The following is a 4,966-nucleotide window of genomic DNA, read 5'->3' as shown; positions in this document are numbered from 1 at the left end:
TGTTCGGAAAATTTGGGTGTAGTTGTATCCTGATCATCCAAAGCTAAATATTTAGCTCCCATTATTGTGAGAAAGACTTTATTGAGAGAGAAGAGTATGCAAACACCTAATGTAGAATTGTATTATACCTCAGACATAATTGAGTGAAATATACTCCAATTTCACTGCTTTTGGTACAATAAGTAATTCTCTAGTTTTAAACACAATTAAATATAAAACTATATTCACTGGATTAGGCAAACCCAAATCAGTCAACCATCATCCAAGAGTACAAGAGGCTGACACTTGCATTTCAAAAGGATGAGTACATTGGCATCCAATCAAGTAGACTGTGGGGTTGTTCTTCATTAGTTTTTGGCAGCATTGTGGTAGTTCTGTTACTACTGGATCTGATGTGATTAGTAAACCATCCATTGCTTTTACCAAGGGTACATTATACTCTTGCTTTTACTAATGCTAAATGGACTTTGGTTATTATCTGTAAGGTTATACGCTACTCTCTTTCTGCTTTCCTTCCTAGTCTCTTCCTCCTTCCCTCATGCACTTTGATGTATTCTGTTGATGCACATTTGATCTAAATTCATCATTCTTCATGTTGTCTTCTATTATCTTCCTCATCATTATTATATTTTTTTGTTATATCTACCATGCATCCTTTGGTTAGAAGTGGTAAACCTGTAAGTTTTTACACTACAGTTCTCTTTCCAACTTTCTTCCATTTATGTTCCTCATTTTGTCCCTCCTGTACTTTGATGTATTAGATTCATGCACTAAATTTATCATTCCACTCCTCTCTTTCTCATCATTTTTACTTCTTAGATATACATCTATTTTTATACAGGGCTTCCCATAAATGAAGTGAGCTAAACAGCATGCTCCATGAGCTGACAAGCATTACAATACAGAATCTACATTGAACTTCAAAAATTCCTTAAAATACAAATTTGCTTGAAATCCATTTTAACTTTCAACACTATGTAAATGCTCTAATTTTCATAATAAGGAAAATTTGGCCAAATTTTTTTTACTATAGTACAGGGGATTGGAATGTGCTTAAACTTAATATTCAACATGAAAACATTTATGTGTATCAGAAAAAAGTATTAAAAATGGAGATTTTTCTACTTTCTATTTTTGGTTAAATTGGGCTGTACTATATAACACAGGAGCTTTGGTCTAATTTTGATCAACTTTTAAAATTTTCAAAAAATCGAATTTTATTAAAATGAGCTTAAATCTTATACTCAACATAAAAATGTAAACATGCATCAGGAAATTATAACATTGGTGACTTCTTTCTATCTAATTTTTAACAAATTTGGCTGAACATATCAAATTTTGAAGCAACTTAAAAATATGCTGACAAAAGCACTATGCCAAATCTTGTGGGAAGCCCTGTACATTACACTACTAATCATTCTCAATGTTGTCTCACTCTAATTATCTCCATTATAATTATGTCCTTGTTACACTTTGTTAAACCTCTCCATCTATCATTCTTTAGGCCAATAGGATCCTGTTGTTCACAATGTCGGCAGCTCAACATGCAGCATTGTGAAAACTACTCACTACATGTCATCAAGTATCTGTGTAACAATAGTGCGTTCAAATCAATGGACCACTGATGTTTATGTACATATACTGATTATAACAAAATGCATTAATGCCTCAACTTCAATCAGTTGTTATATTTAACATTTTGTGCATTCATTAAAATTATTATTTAATGAGAAATTGAATGTAACTATCACAACTAAAATATTTCCATATTTAGAAGGCAATTATTATAGATTATACATTTGTATATGAGCAACTGAGTTGAGCCTTTGAGTTAGAAAAAGACCCCAAGATAAGTTCATGTATCCACTAGTGAATCTATAATAATGAGCACTACTACTGCTGATCTAATTATATGTCACTCACTGCAATATGATTATTACTTTAAGTGTAAACGATACCTTCCAAATGACCATAGGCTTAGCTTAATTAGTCTCATCACACACAGACTGAATGTACTAGTCAGTCTCATTTAGTAGGAACTGCCCTTTGTGCCTGCTAAGTACAGACAGTAGCTATGTCTCTCCTGTTATTGGTTGTTCTCTTATTCTTCAGTAGCTCCTCCAGTGTCTCCTCTCATCAGCATTATGTGTCTGATGACTGCAGTTCAGTTACTCATAATCCTTGTCATCCTTTATCAGTGTATGCTGAGGATATGTCTCAATACAATGGCACCATCTTCTACTTCATTGGAACTAATGTCATTAACTTTACTGTCACAATGGACTCAGTACAGAATGTAACTTTTCATGGACTGGACCAGTCTCCTACTATCCACTGCATAAATAATGTCTTTATAGCAATCAATACCAGCAATCATGTTAGTTTCAGTAACATATCATTCCACTGCCGCATATATTTTAGATATTCAAATGATATCACAATTGCTGGTTCCATTTTTAAAAACTTAAGTCACCGGTACATGCATGTTAGCCTCCTCAATGTTTTTGATAGCAAGATAACATCTTCAGTTTTTGATGAAGTATATCTAAATTTTGAATATGATCCACCTCCAGTGTGTTACAGTGAATTACATCATTACTCATTAACACTGACTAATGTCACTGTGACTAATGACTACTTAGTATTTGGTATGGATCATGGTACTTCATATAATATATCAGTTATCCTTGATAATGTCAATATCATCAGTACAACAGATTATGGTATTTATTATTATTTCACTGAATCTCTTTTTTTTCTGTATATTACCAATTCATCAGTATCTTATTCAAATGATGGATTTGGCTTTGAGTTTGACATGTATTCACAACGATCAAAATATTGTAATACCAAAGGTGTTGAATCACGATCAAATATTGTCATTGAAGACTCCCAAATTTACAACAATGATATTGGATTATACTTTGGTATATTAAGAGAATATTTTCAATTAAGTAATTATCATATTGCTATTACTGTTAAGTCATGCTCAGTACGTGACAGTGATGCGTTTGGTTTATCTGTTAACGGACGTTTATCAACATCAGCACATATCAGTCTTATTGATACCGAGCTTGTTGGAAACAGGAGAAATGAGATAGCAGGGTGTTTTTCTATTGTTCTCAGTAACATTACTGTTACAAATAGTCTATCAACGGGGCTGGCAATTATGTCTTCTGTAGTAATAGTAGAAAATAGATTAGAATTTAAGAATAATACTGGAGTAGTTGGAGGAGGAATGGCAATAAATGGTTCATCTGTTATAGCCCTAGCACCATCAGCTAACTTGGAGTTTATTGGTAATCATGCATCTTATAAAGGAGGAGGTATTTATTTGGATGAGAAAACTGGGTCTGCATTTGCAAGAGTGTCACCCATACCTCTTACATTAAAGGATAATACTGCTGGAGTAGCTGGAAATGATATGTATGGACGAATATATATCGATTTTCATAAAATATTTAACTCAACAAATCCTTCATCATCAAGTGATGCAACTGATTTGGCTTTTTGTGATCCTGACAGTAATGAAACAACACCGATACAGTATGATGGTAAGCAACAAAGTGTTTTTCCAGGTCAAATGCTAAAATATAATGTTGCTTTATTTGGACTAAGTACTGATTCAAACTCATATAGTCTTTCAGATGGGAGAATAACAATAGAAATTAATGGAACAATAGTGGTAGACAAATACATTAATAATTGTTCACTGATTGAATACACACCAAAATATACTAACTATGGGGAACATAATGTTGCACTCAGTGTCACTACTAATACATTTTACAACATTGAACTACAATTAGATATTTCATTTACTCTTAATGAGTGTCCTATTGGTTTCAGTGTAAACAGTTTAGGTATTTGTGATTGCAGTGTTTCAAGAGAGAATGTGAGGTGTGATATAAATAGCCTAAAGATTACACACAACGGTCTACTGTGGATTGGAACATATCATACCAGTACACCTTTCAATGCTAATGCAACCAATCCTAATGCATGCATTATCAATGAGGACTGTCTCCTCTATTGTTCTCCTAATCCTGTTACCTTTCAGTTGAATGACACTGATGCTCAATGTGTGGATGATAGAGGACAGATAATGTGTGGATCATGTAGAGATGGATACAGTCTACTAATGGGATCAAACAAGTGTGAACAGTGTCATAATAGTTACAAGATGATAGCTTGGATTGCTCTGTTTGCGGTGATGGGTGTACTACTTGTGGTTCTACTCATTGCTCTCAATTTAACAGTATCAGTAGGTACACTCAATGGTCTATTGTTCTATGCTAACATTGTCAAGTTATATGAGCCAGTCCTTTCAAGGAAAGGAGCATTACCAGTCTTAAGTCAAGTGATATCATGGATTAACTTAGACTTTGGGTTTGAGATATGTTTTTACAATGGTATGGACAGTTATGCTAAACAATGGCTCCAGTTTGCTTTCCCTCTCTACCTGTGGATCATTATCATTATCATTATACAATTATGTAGGAGATATGGTAAGATATCAAGATTGATGGGGTCTCATACTGTTCCTGTTCTATCTACACTTACATTTCTCTCGTATACTAAACTATTCCGCACTATTGTTATTGTACTACACAAGCGGGAGGTGACTCTTCACTGTGCAAATGAGTCAGTAAGATCAGTTAGTTTATGGTATGAGGATCCTAATGTTGAATATGCTAAAGGGAAGCATACTGGATTATTTGGATTTGCCCTATTGGTGTCTGTTCTTTTTGTCATACCATACACACTGTTCCTATTATGTCATCCAGTATTTGAGAAGTATTTCTCACAATTTAAATTGTTCAGGAGCTGGAGTCATTTCAAGCCTATTATTGATGCTTATAGTGGTCCAATGAAAGATGAGTATCGGTTCTGGCCTGGTCTACTGCTAGTGACTAGGATACCATTACTATTAATCGTCACCTTATTGCAGAATGAATCATGTGTC

This window comes from Amphimedon queenslandica, unplaced genomic scaffold (assembly GCF_000090795.2).
Source record: "Amphimedon queenslandica unplaced genomic scaffold, v1.1 AMPQUscaffold_13522, whole genome shotgun sequence".
Classification (NCBI taxonomy): Eukaryota; Metazoa; Porifera; class Demospongiae; order Haplosclerida; family Niphatidae; genus Amphimedon; species Amphimedon queenslandica.
Note: the sequence above shows the minus strand (reverse complement) of the source record.